This window comes from Pituophis catenifer, unplaced genomic scaffold (genome assembly GCF_029215685.1).
Source record: "Pituophis catenifer annectens isolate HBS135680 unplaced genomic scaffold, rPitCat1.0.hap2 SCAF_2, whole genome shotgun sequence".
Taxonomy (NCBI): domain Eukaryota; kingdom Metazoa; phylum Chordata; class Lepidosauria; order Squamata; family Colubridae; genus Pituophis; species Pituophis catenifer.
The window spans coordinates 6,009,114-6,027,126 of NW_027256882.1; the positions used below are offsets into that span (position 1 = coordinate 6,009,114).

The 18,013-nt window shown below is 50.9% G+C and overlaps 1 pseudogene; it reads left to right on the top strand.

Moving 5' to 3' along the window:
- The first annotated feature begins 2,418 nt into the window (after positions 1 to 2,418).
- LOC139311714 (H-2 class II histocompatibility antigen, E-S beta chain-like) lies at positions 2,419 to 10,882 on the top strand (annotated as a pseudogene).
- The last annotated feature ends 7,131 nt before the right edge of the window (positions 10,883 to 18,013 follow it).

Sequence of the window (18,013 nt, forward strand, 5' to 3'; positions counted from 1 at the left end):
CCCCTTCAGCCACCTCCAATGGGGCAGAGGACCTTGTGGCTGCCCCACCTGCAGACTCAGCCATGGGGCGGAGGAGGAGGAGGAGAGTCCCTGAGCTGCCCTGAGGGAGAATGGAGGCTTGTTGCCTACTGGATCCTGGCCAGGTCCTCAGTTCCGCTTCAGAGGAGCCCAAAGCTTCAGGCTGGGGAAGCGAAGCCCAAGCGCCTCTGCAGCTCTTGGGGGCTGGAGAAAGAAACTCTGTGTGTGTGTGTGTGTGTGTGTGTGTGTGTGTGTGTGTGTGTGTGTAGCTGGGGATGTCAGAGGGAACTCGGAGAAGAGCCCAATATTTGGGGGGGGGGAAGCATGAAAGGGGCCCAGAGGTTCTGCCTGGGTCAGGTGAGGGAGGGAGGCCCCACAGAGGTTCTGCCTGGATCTGGGGCTGACTGTGTGTGAGTGGCTGTGTCAGATACACAACTGTGGGGCAGATGCTGGGGGGGACCTTGCTCTGGGCTGCTGAGGCTGGTGCTGGGCCAGGGAGGAGTTTGACCCCTCCAGCTCCCCCATCCCTGGAAAGGACCCAGGCCACCTCTGGACCCCCAAAGCTCTTGAAACAGGATCTGGAATTCAGGATCTCTCTAAGCCGCCTTTGCGTAACTCACAGGAACCCAAATCTCCCCCAAAGACTAGAAAAAAAGAACAAACGGCCAGAATGGAGGATCCGGCTCATTCATAATATAAAATGTTTGTGAGATTTATGGATCCTGCATATCTGTTGGCTGTTGGAGGGGAGGCGTCTCTTTTTCTTCCCTTCCCAGGTTTATTCTTGTCTTTTTCGAATGGGGTGTAAATGTGATTTATCTCTCTGAGTCTGTTGAAAACCAGAAGTTTTCCTTTCGGGATTCCTGGACAAGGAACTTGAAATATAAATTTATGACTTTATTACTGCACATGCTGACTGCAGCAAGAATTCCTCATATGCAAAAATGGAGAGAAACCTCCATCCCCAGGATGGACAAAGTGATGGAATGAAAAATGTGGCAGAAATGGCAAAATAAACTTTTTGAGCAGAGGAAAGAATAGATTTCCAGCTGTTTTTCTACCTGGAAGCCAATTCTGGACTTTGTGCTTGAGGCAGGAAAAAAAGGAAATCTGGAGTTTTGGGATTTACTGATTAAGTTAAGTTGTTGGTATAGAAATGGTTAATATTTACTTAGAAAAGAAATAAAAACCGAGGGTACAATTTCACTTTCTATTTTATTGTGCTGGGAAGAAGTTTTTTTCCTCTCTTTTTTCCTTTTGCCCTTTTTCCCCCACTTCTCCTTCGACTTCCTTTCCCTTCCCCATTTCCCTAAGACTTTTATTTTCTCTTTCATGCCCTTATAATCTTAGTGGAACATCATAAAAAGGAGCCTTTTGTTTTAGGGGCGCTTCCTGTCCCACAGCCAAAATATCCAAATCTCATCACGATTCCACTCTAAAGCTGCACAATCAGATTGCAAAAATTTCTTCCAAAATGTTACTTTCTATATATTTTTTTCTGCTGAAAGTAGAGATTGTGGTGCATTATGGGAGAAGATGTGGACGTTCTCCGAGGAAAGGAGCGGAAAGCGGAGGAGAAACGGCCGAACTTCATTCCGGGATCTTCATCCGGGGCTGCTTTGCAAGGAAAAGGGGGATCCCGACCCACAGAAAGGAAGAAAGAAAGAAAGAAAGGAAGAAAGAAAGAAAGAAAGAAAGAAAGAAAGAAAGAAAGAAAGAAAGAAAGAAAGAAAGAAAGAAAGAAAGAAAGAAAGAAAGAAAGGAAGGAAGGAAGGAAGGAAGGAAGGAAGGAAGGAAGGAAGGAAGGAAGGGGGAGATTCCTACCCCTCTGGGGTTGGGGAATCGGAATGAGGTGCAGGGCAGACGCGTGTTTCAAGGAAGGGAAATCGCCGTTTTCTCTTGTGAAGCCAAGAGATCCCTACGGAGATCCCCCCGTGAAGGGGGGGGGGCTGGGGAGAAGATCCGGCTGGATTAGGAGGGATCCCTGCAGATCCTGCGTGGACTGTCAGCTGAGGGTTTTCCTGGCTTCCCTTCGGATTGGGGGGAGCGTGTGACCCCCAAGTCCCGGCTGGCTGTGGGGCTGCCCCTCCCCCCTTGTCATCCAGCGCAGCTGCTGGGGGTCCCTCCTCCCCTTCTGAGACCCGAAGGACCCCTCGAGCTCTGGATCCACTTTGCCCTCCTGGACTCTCCGCAGCTCCAGCTTAGGCTCCTTCTGGGCACTGGGGGAACTCAGAGGGCATCTAGTCCGCCCCTCCAGGCGCCCAAAGGGAGATTGGATGAGAATCCTGGGTGGGAGGGTGGGAAAAGGAAGTCCACGCTCCCCTCCGGAGCCGCTTCTCTCTCTGCGCTGAACTCTCTCCTGCATCGGGCGAAGTCAAGGGCGGCTCTGCCCGGAGACCGATGACGCTGCAGAGGGGATAATTCCCATTGGTCCTCCTGCTCTTTCTGGACTCTCCCTCTTCCGAAGTCCGAGGAAACCTCCTCCCCCCCATCCAGACCCTCCGATTCCTCCTCTGGGGCTGGGAGCGTCTTTCTCCCCCCTTTGGGGCGCTTGTGGGGAGCCTCCATGGCTTTGGCTGGGCTCCCCCTGATGCTGCTGCTGGGGGCGCTGGCCCGGATCCCCGGGAGCGAAGGGGGGGAGGAGACCCCCGGTAAGGAGGGGGCTGGGCGGGGGAGGAGGGGGCTGGGAAGGGGGAAGGAAGCCTCCACCGGCCTCGATCTCTGCGTGGTCTCCTCCCCCTTCCTCCCCACAGCCCCCCCCCCAGGAGGACGGAGAGGGGCCCTAATCCTAACCCTCCCCCCATGTAGCCAGGTGGGGGTCGCAGCCTCTCCTGTGCCTGGGTGGGAGGGGGCTGCAGGGAAAGAGGGAGGGGAGGAAAAGCGAAAGAGGGAAACTGAGGCATTTTCAGCCCTGAATCCCCAGGAGGAAAAAGAGGCATTTGAGCAAAAGTCTTTGGGCTTCTTCAGAAACTTCACTTTTTCTCCTCAATCTCAGATTTGGGGCTTTGAAGGTCAGGCGAGAGGGGGGCTTCGGGCCTTCTGGGGAGACTCTGAATTTGGGGAGGAGACACAGAACACTCCCCACCCCACTGCTCTTTCGGGACCTGGAGGGGAGGGGGAGTACTGAGGGAGAAGGAGATTGGGGGCTCCTCTTTGCGAAGGGGGCTGGAGACCCTCCCTTTCAGGTGCGGGGGTGGCAGGGGGTCTTTTTGGAGAGGGGGAGAGGAAACAGGGGTCATCCCCAAGAATCCTCCAAAGGGAGGGAGTTGGGCTGAAGATTCGGGGGAAGAAGAGAAGCTGGGGGGACCCAGGGAAGGTGGGGATTCGAATGGCTGGGAGACCCCGGGAGAGTCGGTCTAGATGTCCTCGTTGTGGCCCCTCCCCAGATCCCCTCCCAAAGGAAGAGAGAGTGGGGGGATGGGCATTACTTTCCCTCCAGCCCTCCCCCCAATTCCTGCCCCTTGAGATCCCACCTTCCCTGCAGAGACTGAACAGGATCGCTGGACCGGTTGAGCTTCTGCCTGCCTTTTCCCACCCCTCCCCCTCTTTCCTCCCCTCCCCCCTCCAGACCCCCCAGGAAGCCTCCCTTCCTCTCTGGGACTGAGAGAGTTTCCGCTCCCTCCTCCAGGGGGCGTCTTCCGTCAGTCTCTCAAAGGAAGGTCCCCCGCCCCGCCCCCTCCTCTTCTACCAGCAGCTGGGAGCGATGGGCCCTGGAGTCCCTCCTGAATGCCTTCCTCCCCCTCCCCCTCGCAGCCCATTTCCTGTACCAGAGGAAGTCCGAGTGCCGCTTCCTCAACGGGACGCAGCGGGTGAGATACCTGTACAGGAGCTTCTACGACCGGCAGGAGACCGACCGCTTTGACAGCGACCTCGGGAAGTTCGTGGCCGTCACGGAGTTGGGGAAGCCCGATGTGGACAGGTGGAACAGGGATGAGCAGGTCATGCAGTACCTGAAGGCCCAAGTGGATTCCGCCTGCCGGTACAACTACCGCTTGTTGAACTTCGAGGCGGCCAAGAGGGAGGAGCGCCTGATTGGCCGGAGAAGTGAGTCTCGGGGGGGGGGGAGGGGGGGCTCTTCCCTGGGAGGGGGACACCAGGACCCCCCCCTTTCCTTTCCTTTCCTTTCCTTTCATTCCTTGGGATCCTCCCAGATGGAGGTTTTGCTCCTCATTTATTTATTTATTCTGCACTCTCAGATGGACAAAATCTTCTTCCCAGCCTCCAAACTCTCCTCCTGCCTGGAATCTGGGATCCCTTCGATCCATTTCCACCCCCCCACAAGAAAATCCATCCAGATATATTTTGGGGGGGGCTGGTGGGGGGAATCCAGCCAGATGTCTCTCTCTCTCTCTCTCTCTCCCCTGCTCAATAGAGGCAGTCCTCCACTTAACAAGAGTTCGTTTAATGACCATTGAAAGTTACAACAGAAGTGGGGAAAAAATGACTTATGACTGTTTTTCACACTTACGACCGTTGCAGCCTCCCCAGGGTCATGTGATCAAAATCCAGATGCTTGGCATCGGACTCGTACTTGTGACAGTCACAGCGTCCCAGGTTCACTTGATCCCCTTTTGCGACCTTCTGATAAGCAAAGTCGTCAGCCAAACAATGTCGACTGGTGGCCCCCAGGGGGAGGACCTTCTCTGTGGGGGCACCTACGATCTGGAACGAGCTCCCCCCGGAGATACGGAGGATCCCGGATCTACGCACCTTCCGTCGCGCTCTCAAGACCTCTCTATTCCATCAAGCTGGCCTGGCCTAATCTTCTTCCCCCTTTTTCTTTTTAATGTAAATCTTAATCTGTTTTAAATTACTGGCGTGTTTTAAATCTGTTCTTGGGCCAAATTGTTTAATTCGGTTTTATTCTGCTTTTAAATTTTTGTATTTATTTGTTTTATTTTGTGGCTGGTCAGTATATAAATCCAATAAACTAAACTAAACTAAACTAAAGTCCGTGGGGAAGCCGGATTCACTTAACAACCCTGTTACTCATTTAACAACTGCAGTGATTCACTTCATGACTGTGGCAAGAAAGGTCGTAACATGGGGCAAAATTCATTGAACAAAGGTCTCACTTAGCAACAGAAATCTTGGGCTCAATTGTGGTCCTAAGTCGAGGACTCCCTGTATCTACATATATATTTCTCTCTATCCCTGATTCATTTCTATCCTATTCAGGAACCTCCCGTCTCCCTCCCTCTTCCCACCCAGAAGCCCCTCCCTCCCTTCCTCTGCTCCAGAAATGCTGCTTTTGGCACTTTGGGATAAAAAAATGTGGGTTTCATTTTACCCAAAATAAAAAAAAGAATTAGCGGATGCTTTTTCCCCTGTCGACCCCTTTCTATGGATCTTCTGCTTTTCTTTCATCTTTCTTCATTCAGAGTTATTTCCATTGGATTGGAATTGGATTGCAGCTTTGAAATCCAATAAAGAAAGAAATGAGTAATGGAAGCAGCCTAGAATTTATCATCATGATTCAATGCTTAAACCGAGATGTAAAAACCCCAATAACAGGAACCCTGTTCTCTTCCATTCTTCCTTCCTGGGGAGGCTCCTGATTTAGGGGGAGAGTCCAAAAACACCCACAGACCTTAAAACTGAATTTGGGGTCATAAGAAAGAAATTGGGCCTCCATTCAGCCCTGAAGCCTCAGATTCTTTCATTCTCTCTTCCAGATTCCTTCAATGTTGCCTACATTTCTTTTTCTCATTTTATTTCTTTGTCTAATAAAAATCTTATTGACTGATCGGGTTTCAGAGGCCAAGCATTGCTCAAATCAATGATTTTAGAAAAGCCTCTTAGAGCATTTGCTCCATCCGGGAATTATTGAATATTTTAGGGGAACCAACAGAGATTTTGCTCTCCACATATTCAGTCTGGAGACAAAACTCATTTTCACTCCTAAATTCTTCCCTGCAAATCTAGGAGGATTTTCACCTGCCACATAAGATGCATTTACCAAAGAGGATATTTTCATGGAGATAATAATATTCAGCTATATAATTAGTTTCTGGATGATATTTAAAGTTCATTTTTCCCCTACAAACAGCCCAACATTCTTCATTCTTCATAACCTCCGAAAGTGCCCCAAGTGCCAATTGTGTTGGTGTTGTGAGTGTGTCTCTCTCTTTTGTGGGCCTCTCAGGGCCTCCCTCCCTCCTCCCTCCTTTTGGGGGTCTCTGGGGGGATTTTCCATTCAGGGAAAGGAGCTTCATCAGCTGCCCAAAGACTCCAAAGCCCATCCTACCCTCCTCTTTTCCTCCCTCCCCTCCTTCCTTCCTTCCTCTGGTTCAGGGACAGGACCAAAACCTCTGGATAGTTTGTGAAAAACCTTTAGCTGCTCCCAAGCTTCATCCACATAAATAAAATGCATTTTCATTATAAATCCAAAATGGTGATCCTGAATTTCATTGTGATTCATATAATTTCTTCTTCATCAAAAGTATTATTTTTACTTCCATGAAAATACTTCAGACAAGAGGCCAATAATTCTCCAGGGGTTCCTGTTCCTTATTAAAAGAACAGGAATATTTATTAAATTCTGTGTATTTAAAGCCAATTGTTGGTGCGGCTCCAGTTTAGGAGACCTGAAATCACAGGATGTTTGTTTGAGTCGTTTTGGGGGAATTTTCTCTTCCTTTTTCTTTGACTTCTGAGCTGACTTTTCTCTCCGGAGAGATCCGGGCGTCTCCTTCCCCCGAGAGGCCAAAGCTTTTCTCTGGCCACCAAGAGAGGCTCCCAACCTTCCCTCAACTCTCCCCAAAATTATATATATGTATATATAAAGAACTTAAAGAATCCTGCTGAATCAGTCTGCCTGTGGCTGCTTTCTAGATTTGATTTTTACAAGAAACTCTGATTTATATCTGTGTCCTATTTTACTACATTAGGCATCAAGCTTGATATCAAAAAGAAATCTTGAATCACATGATGTGGGGCAGCTAAAATCTACTTTGTCCTCCTCCTGCTGTTTTAAATCAAGAGGTCTCTATTTGTCTATTAAACTGGATTCCTGGAAGGGCCGAGGGAGAAAGTTGTGTCCCTTGGTAGGTATTTAAAAGGAAAAAAAATATCCAATTAAAATCTCTAGCAACTCCCAACTGGCCAAATTGGAACCCCAAAATCTTCACATGGCAGTCTTGTAAATAAGGAGGTTTGGGATGGGCTATAAAAATAAACATGGAAAAATACCAAATTACAGCTTTAAAATCTGATCCTTCCATTTTCTTGCTAAAAGTCTTTTTCTCATCCAAAATTTGAATTTCCTGTTTAAAAAAAAAAGGCCATTCTCAGTTTGTAAAGCCTCTGCCTTCTTTTAGCAATTCCACAAAGGCCTTTAATGTCCCAAGAGGCAAATGGGATTTTCCTGAAAAATAAAAACAACTCACACCTGAAATGCTGATATTTGTCTGCATGGAAACCTGACCAGATCCCAGGTTGGAATTACAAAGAACCATTTAAAAATGGGTTCTTCTTAAGCATCGTATAATTTACTGTTAATAAGAAAATCCCTCAAGAGAAAACAAAATGGTTAGCAAAGGACTCTGGGCTGGAATGGATCTATTGTCAACTCTCTTGGGGGGCTCATCCAGACTAACCCCCCCCCATTAATCCATCCAAGAGTTGTGCCAGTTGGAGCATTTGCTGAAGGAGGAGATCAAGATCCCAGATCCCCTCTGGATCCCTTCCCCACTCCCTGCCCCCCTCATCCAGGGCAGAAGCTTCCCTCTTGGAGTCAGAGGGACCCCTCCCCACCTCCTTCCCCAGGAATGGCCGGTCCCTGCAGCTGGGAAGGAGGCCGGCTGGGTGCAGGCAGAGCCTGGTCTGGGGTGGGTCTCCCTCTGAATCCCCCCAAAGCACCCCCAGAAAGGATCCTTGAGAGAGATCATGAGATCCCCCAAAACCTCTTCTGCCCTTCCTGCTCTGAAGGGGGGATTCAGGGTCTCTCATCTTCAATGGGGGAGAAACTTTTCCTTCAGGGGATTCTGGCAGTTATGGGGAGCAAAGTGCTGCCCCCCCCATTGGGCTCCTTTGCCCTTTCCTTCAAAATGCCTCTTTCTGTTGAGGCTGCCTAAAATTGGGGGGGTTTGCAGCCACATCACATTTTGCACTTTTCCCCCTGAAATCTTTTGCTGATTTTTTTGTTTATTTCTGCATCTTGTGGATCCTAAAGGGAGAAAAGGGAAAGTGGAAGGAGAAATTTTCTCTCTTCAAAGTGATTGAAACACCGAAGAAAATTGGGACAAAGATCAGCTTTTCTCTCCTCTCCTCTTCTCTCCCCTCTCTCTGTCCCTGCCCTTCCCCTCCCCTCCCCTCCCCTCTCTCTTTTTCTTTCTTTCTTGGACTCCCGGAGAGCAGGTGGCAGTCACGGCTAGGAGAGTGTCTGTGAGACTTTGGGTTAGTTGTGGCCACTTTGGCAAATAAATTCAATAAATAACTAAGTTTACTAAACAAACAAATAAACAAATATTATGGTATTAGATCTAATTAAAAGTGTGGTTTCATTTTCAACGAGATCCCAAGAATCATCCGACTTGTGCTGCGTCTGTCCTTCCCGTCTTCTGCATCGTTTCTTTCCTGTTGTGTCTCTCATGTGGCTCCTTCTCCTCCTTCCCTCCAGCCAAGCCCTCCGTCTCCATCTCCCCCACCAAGATGGAGCCCTCTTCCCCCAACACCATCCTCCTCTGCACCGCGACCGGCTTTTACCCCGTGGAGATCGAGGTCCAGTGGCTGAAGAACGGGCGGCCGGAGGAGGAGGGCGTGGCCTTTGGGGAGGAGCTCCAGAACGGAGACTGGACCTACCAGCTCCAGGTGATGCTGGAGACCCAGCCCCAACGGGGGGATGTCTACACTTGCAAGGTGGGGCATGCCAGCCTGGAGGCCCCCATCACAGTCCAGTGGGGTAAGCCCCTCCCCTCCCCTTTCTTCCCTCCCGGTCTGGGGACCCCATCCTGTCCTGAGAAGGGGGAGAGACCCTCCCTGTGAGGGGAGATGGAATGGAGCCTCCTGGGGGAAGGTGGGCCTGATCCTCCTGCTCAGGTGAGGCTCCTTCTCCTTCCCCAGAGCCCCGTTCCTCCAGCTCTGCCAGTAGCAAACTCTGGACGGGGATCATGGGGGCCGTGATAGGAGTGGCCTTCCTGGGTGTGGGGCTCTTCTCCTACCTGAAGAGCAAGAAAGGTGAGTCTGGGGGGCTGGAGGAGAGGTTGTGGGGAGGGGACCCTCTAGGGGAGGCCTCTCCTCAAGCTTAGCAGGTGGCCAAGAGGGGCCCCTTGAGGAATGTTTATGGGAACTTCTGTTCTTGGAGGGGCTTTAAGTGAAGACGATGCAACCTATTATGGGCTATCGATGGGGAGGGGTCCCACTGAGTCCTCCAGCCCATGAAGGGTCTTGATTGGGTCTTTTTCTCCTTCCAGCAACTCCCATCCAACCTCCTGCAGGTGAGTTTCTCCTCTTCCCCCTCATCTCAACCCCTCCTAAGAGTTATAGGTGGCCTTTAAAAATTCCTTAATTGTTCCTTTTTTAAAAAAAGCCTTGCCTGAACAATATCTCCTGGTTGTGGATAAGAGCAGTTTTTTTGGATTTTGGGCAACGTTTCTTTACAGAGATCTGAAAAAGTATTGCAATCAAAAACAAAAGCACACACAAATGCTAAAATCTTGCCCAGAATTTTTCCACATTTTGGGAATTTTCAAAAGGGAAGGGAAGGGAAGGGAAGGGAAGGGAAGGAGGGGGCCATTCCTTCCCATTCCTCCCTTGGGGAGGGAGCACCACGGGTTTAAATTCCCCCATGCATTTTGTAAGCAACCCACCCATTCTGTTAGGCCACGCCCACCCAGTCACATTAACACCACCACCACCAAGCCACGCCCACAGAACCAGTAATAACAAATTTTACATTTCACGCCTACTATGCACTGCGGTATTGTAGGCCACTTCAGCAAATGGCAGGAGATCTGCCCACCTAAATTGCTGATAATTAACATAGCATCTCAGGTATTGTTCTGTCATTGGATTAACTCGTTCTCTACCTCCGTTCGTCCTCGGGTGGGAGGTGGAGCTAAGTCCTTGAGATGACCCTATCAACTTAATGAACTCCCTCCAAAACTTCGCCCTGAACTGCACCCCACCCTCCGGTCCGAGAGGATCCTTCTTGGCACCCCATGCAGACTCCTTTGGGTTCATCAGTTGGAACCTGGACAGGCTCTTCTTCCTGACCCCCCTTCTCCTTGTGAGAATTCCCACAATTTCTGGCCAAGTGAGCCCAGGCTCCCCCCTTTGCTGCCACCCCCATCGTAGCCCCGTCTTCTTTCTTCATATGAAACATCCCAGCCTTTTCCTCCCTGAAATGGGCAGATTCTCTCTCTATGTGTCCCTGCCTGTCAACCACCCCCCTGCAGTGTGGGTCTGCCTTGGGGGTGGGGGATGAAAGGGAAGAAGAATTTATTATTTACAGGAAAAGTGTCTCTTTATATTCTGATTTTCTTCCCCATCTCTTTTTCTACAGCACTCATGAATTAATCCTGCTCTCCGATGCAAAAGCATATTTTTTATTTAACAGCTGATGACTCTTTGTCCTGTTTGCAACCTGTGAGAAATGGAGGCTGAAGGTGGCAGTTTGGGGGGAGGAGGAGAATGGCAGCCTGGAGCTTCTCCTGCTGAGACACACATACACCCCAGCTTCCTTTCAGGGCCTCTCTTTCTTGTGAGGGAGGGGTGGAGACCATCTAGACCGTCCCCAGGGATGCTAGGTGGACCTGTCACTCCAGACCCCTCAAATCTCCTGGCTTTGAACCCACAGCAACTTCATCTACATTATTCTTCCTCCCACTCACTTCCCTTCCCTTCGCTTTGCTATAAAATAATAAACTTCAGATGTAAGAAAACCCTGGAATCTTCCCTTCCTTCCTCTTCCTCCTCTTCCTTTTTGCTGCCCCCGCAGGAGGCTCCTCCCTCCGCTGCCTCTGGATCCACCATCCAGGCTACTTTGTGTCCGAAGCCAGAACTGGTTCAGGAGGAGGGTGGGCAGATCCAGGGAGGCGAAGGGGCAGGACCCCCCTTTCTGCTCAGAGGCCCCCTTGCTCTGCTTCCCCTCAAGCCCCCTTTGGAGGAGCAGAATGGCAGCAGGCACGGTCCTCCCTGAGCATTTGTGGGGAGCCATTGGGGGGCACCTGAGACTCCCCTACATTCACCCAGCCATTTCATCCATTTCCCTCCTTCACAACTGGAGGGTCCTGCCCCAATTTGGCACCCAATGCCTCCCTCCCTCTTTGGGGCCCAGATTCAAATGGTATAGAGTCTCCTGCTCGATGGTATAAATGGTGTAGGCCCGAGGAGGAGGTTGGACTAGATGACCTCCAAGGAATCCATCTGAAGCCGTTCCTGGTGCAGAAGACATTGCCATGGAGGGGAAGACCTGCTCTGTGGGAAAAAGGGGGGGGAGTTCAATGGGGCAGCCCTAAATGGAAGACCCCTCCCTTCTCCCCAGCACCTCTAGATGCCCCTAGACAGCCCTCCAACTGAGCCTCGCCCCCTCCAGAGGTCATCCAGACTGACTCTGCAGGACTCCAGGGGCCTCAATCCCTGAGGCAGAATTTCCCCCTCCCCTTCCTCATCCGGGGTCTTGGGGCCACCACAGGAAAAATAATTATAAGAAATAACCAACAGAACTCAACAGAAGAAAGACGAAAACCTCCTTCAATGCATTTGGGATGACATAAAAGGGGGGAAAAGAGGGATGGGGGAATATTCTGAGCCTCCCAACCAACCAGAGGAAAGAGATGGAAGTTTCCGTTACTTACTCGAGGCCCGGAGGAAGCTCCCCCCAAGAGTCATGGGGGGCTTGGACTCCCCTGGCCTCACCTGGGAGGCAGGTTCTGCACCTGGTGAAAGAGGAAAGAGGCTCCTGGGAAACCCAGCAGACCAGAGGCCGCCTTGAAAGCAGCCCCCCCTCCTTTCCCCCCAGACGGGGCCTTTGCCACCAGGGGAGGGGAGACCCTGGACGGGGCCTTCTCCAACCCCCAGGGAGCCTTCAAGGCTGCCCCTCCCCCTCCTCCTCCTCCTGGCCCCTCCGATCCTCTCTCTGGGATCCTCCTGTCAGCATAGAAGCCTTTGTGGATCAGAGAGGACCCAGTAGAGAACTAGGGAGACTGTGGCCAGCAGAAGCCATGGAGGCTCTACGAGGAGATTCCTTCAAGGGCAGAAATTGGAACGTATTGAAAGAGGCTGCAACGAATGGACAAAACACTGATGTGAACGAATAAGCTTCTACTGTCTCTGCTTATATTCAAAATATAAGGGTTGGAGTTATCTATCCATCCATCCATCTACAGTATATATCTGTCTGTCTGTCTGTCTACCTAGTTACAGTATCTATATCACCTATGTATCTGCAGTATCTATCATATCTATTTATATCTGTCTGTCTGTCTGTTTATCTGTCTATCTATCTATCAAATTTATGTAGCCACCCATCTCACAACAAGTGACTCTGGGTCACATACAACAAAAATAAAAACAGGTATTTACATGAAAGTATTAAAAATATTTTAAAAAGAAGGAATATTGGGCGAAGAGCCATTGTAACTTTGAACAGTCATTAAATGAACCGTCATTAGTCAAGGACTCCTTTCTTCAGTGGGCTTTAACTGATGGGAGAAAAGGACCAGAGAGCTATAATGAGGTGGTGGGGAAGGGCCCCTTCAGCCGCTTCCAATGGGGCAGAGGACCAAGGGGCTGCCCCACCTGCAGACTCAGCCATGGGGCGGAGGAGGAGGAGGGGAGTCCCTGAGCTGCCCTGAGGGAGAATGGAGGCTTAGATGATGAGATAATTAAGGATACAATGATCGCCTGGGGGAAAAACTTTGGAGACTCAATTCATTTAGAGAAATGGCAAGAGATCTGGTGGGAGAACATGAAATTCGTAGTCTCTACGGCATACAAAGGAAACATCTACAAGATGATATACAGGTGGCATCTTCCCCCCCCCCCCGATAGACCAGCCAAAATGTTGGTCTGAGGAATGCTGGAAATGTGGGTGTGAGCGTGGCACCTATTTCCATCCGTGGTGGACGTGCCCGAAAGCAGGAGAATTCTGGGGGGAAATAAAAAAATGGCTGAATGAGATTTTAAATCAGAAGATCGAATGGCGACCAGAGACACGCCTGCTCGGCTCCAAACCGGAAAATATCAGAAGAGACTCATGGTATCTTGCATTACACATCATCACAGCGGCGAGATTGGCGTACGCTCAACTTTGGAAAAATCAAAATATCCCATCCGAGGAAGCTATTATAAAGAAGATTTTAGACTGTGCGGAAGGAGATAAATTGACTAAAAAAATAAAAGACACCAATATGTTTATCTTGGGAAAAATTCTATAGGTGGCTAGAGAAGAGGAAAATATAACCCAAATTAGATGAGGAATTATATCTATCGAGAAATTTATACTATACAAGTAAAGTGAGGTCGGATAGACCTCATTGCTTTATAAAGATATGCCAGATGTTCTGTCTTCTTCGGATTATGATATAGATATACAGTACCGAATACGAGGTTATTAAGGTACTTATAGATATTCTTGCTTTTTTTCTTTTCTTTTCTTGTTTTGTTTGCTGCTGTTGTGTTGTCTCGTTTGTTATTTATATGATGTGTTGTTCTTCCTTTGTTTTTAATGGAAAATGTAAATAAATATTATTTTTTTTTAAAAAAAGAGAGAATCCAGGCTTGTTGCCTGCTGGATCCTGGCCAGTTCCTCAGTTCCGCTTCGGAGGAGCCCAAAGCTTCAGGCTGGGGAAGCGAAGCCCAAATTCCTCTGCAGCTCTTGGGGGCTGGAGAAGGAAGGGCTGCTCTGTGTGTGTGTGTGTGTGTGTGTGTGTGTGTGTGTGTGTGTGTGTGTGGGGTCGGGGTGTCTGGGAGAACTCAAGAGAGAACCAAAGTCTGTGTGGGGGAGGGGAAACCTGAAAAGAGCCTAGAAGTTCTGCTTTGATCAGGAGAGCGATGGGATCCCACCAGAGTCTCTCTGGATCTGGGGCTGGGCCAGGGTGGAGTTTGACCCCTCCAGCCCCTCCCCCTATCCCAGGAGAGGATCCAGGCCGCCTCAGGATAGGCGCCCTGTGGGATGTCTGCCTGCTGCAGCTGGGAGAGGGTGGGGGCTCTGATCTGGCATCACCAACCATTAGCTGGCATTTGATCCTCAGCCCTCAACAGCTGGCAGCTGCCCAGCCTCCGATGCCCTCACCCAGCTGAGAGAGATGGGCCTGGTGAGCCTGAGGATGGGAGACCACCAGGAAGCCTCTGGGCTGCTGTATAGGCTGAAACTCCTCCAAGACAAGGAGGGAGAAGCTTCAGGCCCTCCTCGAACTCCCCTCCCTCAAAAGATTCACTTCCCATTCCTCTCTCAGCCTTGCCTGATCTCCCCTGAACTCTCCTCCCCCTCCCCCCTTTCTCAGTTCCTGCCGTTTGGAAGACCTCGAGGGAACCCAGTTCCCCTTGTCCAGAGAGAGGGGACAAGAGTGGAGTGGAAGCCCTAAAGAGGGCCAATGGGGGGGGTCTCACCTTCCTTGATCCTTGCCCCCACCTCTAAACACAGTAGACTTTTAGTCTTTCCCACCTTCCTGAGGCTCAGGTGCAAGGGAGGAAATTGGGGGTGTCCAAGCCCCTCTTTACGCTCCTCCCCCAGAGCCATCCCCCCTTTCCTGCCAGTGCATGAGGAAGCCCGACCCCCAGTCCTGCGTCAGGAGGGATGAAAGGCTGCCGACGCAGAGCAGGACAGAAAACGGGGGGTGGGAGGAAGTGGGGAGGAAGTGAGGGAGGAGAGTTAGGGGGAGTGAAGAGAGTGAGGAGGAGGGGGAAAGCAAGGGGGAAGTGAGGATGGAGAGGGGGAGGGGAAATCAAGAGGAGGGAACAGCAGCTCTGCAGAATTCTATTTCTGACTTCCAGAAAGTCGAACGTCCGTCCCACCCAATGAAAAATGGAGCTTTGTGAGCGTCATCCGTCTCCAGGCAGAGGCGCCTCCGAGGGGTCCTTTGGAGGAGATGGTTCTCGGAGGGGCCGGGGGATGTTCAGCTCTTCAGCCTGGATTTGGCCTTTGTGTCCGCCCATCGAGCCCTTCCGAGGACCCGGGAGAGGCGGAGGTGGGAGTTTGGTCTCCTCCTGGCGGGATTTCAGCAGTTGCAAGCAGAGCTGCCTTCCGCAATTGACTGAGGGGAATTTGGTCAATGCCTGACCCTCACCCTGAAGGGCAGGAAAGGGGCGTCTGTGGGGCTGGAGAGGAAGGGGGTCCTCTGGTGGAGGAAGGTCTTGTTGGGCCAGGAAGTCTGACCCCCGGGAGATCCACCCTGCCTAGGTAGGTCGAGGTCAGGGTGGAGAAATGTATTTGGGGATTTTTCTGACACCTGGAAATGCAACACACGGGATCCAGAATAACAGAGTGGAGAGGGACCCTGGAGGTCATCTAGTCCAACCCCCTGTTCAAGCAGGAGAGCTTATGTCCTTCTGGTCAAAGGGCCGCCCAGTTTCCCCCTCAAAGCCTCCAGGGATGGAGCAGCCACAACCTCTGGAGGGGAGCCGCTCTCTAACACCTGCAGGGCAAAGTCTGATCTGTAAGGGCTGGGTGTGATCTGGAGGATCCCTTCTTCACATGACGGAGGGATCCAGCCTGCCTGGGTAGGTAGGAAGCCGTGGGGAGAAATGTATTTGGAGAGCTTCCTCCCATCAGGAAACGTCATGGGATCTCTCGATGGGGAGGGGGCTCCCCTGACTCCCCCAGCCCAATGAAGGGCCCTGATTGGCTCTTTTTTCTCCTTCCAGCAACTCCCATCCGACCTCCTGCAGGTGAGTTTCTCCTCTTCCTCCCTCACCTGAACCCCTCCCCCACCCCAGCTTTTAAAAATCCTTTAATTCTTCCTTTTTTAAAAAAGAAAAATTCTTTCTAAACAAATTGAACTACCCTGCCTGGCCTCATTGCTCCAGACGAAGGAAAGCGTTGAAATTTCAGCCAGATTTTCCTTACGCAAAACTCCACCATGAGGTGCCCTCAAACACCAAAACAGACACGCCCAAAGCACGAAAACTTCCTCCAGGTTCTGGGATGCTGCAGGAGGGAAGGGGGGGAGGATCCCTGTCCTTGGGGGAGGGGGAGGGAGCACTGCAGGCTCTAAATTGCCCTTCCTGTCCCCCCCCCTTTTCCTCCTGACATTTCTGGCTCCCCCCTTTGCTGCCTCCCCCATGGCCGCCCCATCTTCCTCCTGCTCAATAGGAAACCTCTGGAGGGAGGGAGGGAGGGAGGGAGGGCTCCCCTTTGATTAACCCCCTAATTAAGTCAATTAGGGACAATTTCCCTCTTCTCCCTGGAGCCCCCCTTGGCAGCCTCATGGCTGAACTCAGACCCCCCCCCTTGGAAGTCCCAGGGGAGGAGATGGGGAGGCATCACCTGAGAACCAATGAATCAATGCAGCAGCCCCTCCCCCATCTGGAATCAGGGGGGGAGGAGGGGGGGTCCATCCCTGGAGGTCTTCAAGAGGTCGGAGAGCCATTTGTCCGGGGTGGGATAAGGGCTCCTGCCTCGGCCAGGGGGGCTGGACTAGAAGATCTCTAAGGCCCCCTTCAGCCTTTGAGTCTCCCTCTCCCCCTCGGCCCTCCCCCCACCCGAAGCCTTCGGCCCCCCCAGCCCCTCCTGCATAGGGGGAAGGGGGAGAAACCCTGGGACTCTCCTTAAAAGGGGAAGCTGCCGGGGACCCTCCTGGCGCTGGACTGAACCCCCGATGGGCCCCCCTCCTCCGGTCCTTCAGGGGGATGATTCTCCCCCCCCCCCGATTCTCTCCCCCCCCCCCCCAGCTCACCAGCAGCCATTCTGGAACTGAAGCCGACCTCTATGCGGTGGGTCAGAAAACCCCACAGCTCTTATTGACACCCAGAAGTTTTCCTCTCGGGATTCCTGGACAAGGAAGTTGAAATATGAATTCCTGACTTTATTACTGGACCTGCTGACTGCAGCAAGAATTCCTCATATGCAAAAATGGAGAGAAACCCTCCAGGAGGGACGAAGGGATGGAATGGAAAAGTGGGCAGAGATGGAGAAATAAACTTTTTGACCAGAGGAAAGAAGAGATTTCCAGCTGTTTTTCTACCTGGAAGCCAATTCTGGATTTTGTGCTTGAGGCAGGGAAAAAAAAGTGAAATCTGGACTTTTGGGATTTACTGATTAAGTTAAGTTGTTGGTGTAGAAATGGTTAAAATTTACTTACAGAAGAAATAAAAACCGAGGCTCCAATTTCATTTTGTATTTATTTGTGCTGGTAAGAAGTGTTTTTCCTCTCTTTTTTCCTTTTGCCCTTTATCCCCCACTTCTCCTTCCCTTTTCTTTCCCTTCCCCATTTCCCTAAGACTTTTATTTTCTCTTTCACGCCCTTATAATCTTAATGGAACATCATAAAAAGGAGCCTTTTGTTTTAGGGGTGCTTCCTGTTCCACAGCCAAAATACCCAAATCTCATCACGATTCCACTCTAGAGCTGCACAATTAGATGGCAAAATTTCTTCCAAAATGTAACTTTCTATATATTTTTTTCTGCTGAAAGTAGAGATTGTGGTGCATTATAGCGAAGGTGTGGACGTTCTCCGAGGAAAGGAGCGAAACTTCATTCCAGGATCTTCATCCGGGGCTGCTTTGCAAGGAAAAGGGGGATCCCGACAGAAAGAAAGGAAGGAAGGAAGGAAGGAAGGAAGGAAGGAAGGAAGGAAGGAAGGAAGGAAGGAAGGAAGGAAGGAAGGAAGGAAGGAAGGAAGGAAGGAAGAGGGAGATTCCTTCACATTTGGGGTTGGGGAATCGGAAGGAGGTGCAGGGGAGACGCGTGTTTCATGGAAGGGAAACGCCCTTTTCTCTTGTGAAGCCAAGAGATCCCTACGGAGAATCCCCCGTGAAGGGGGGGGGGGGCTGGGGAGAAGATCCGGCTGGATTAGGAGGGATCCCTGCAGATCCTGCCTGGAGTGTCAGCTGA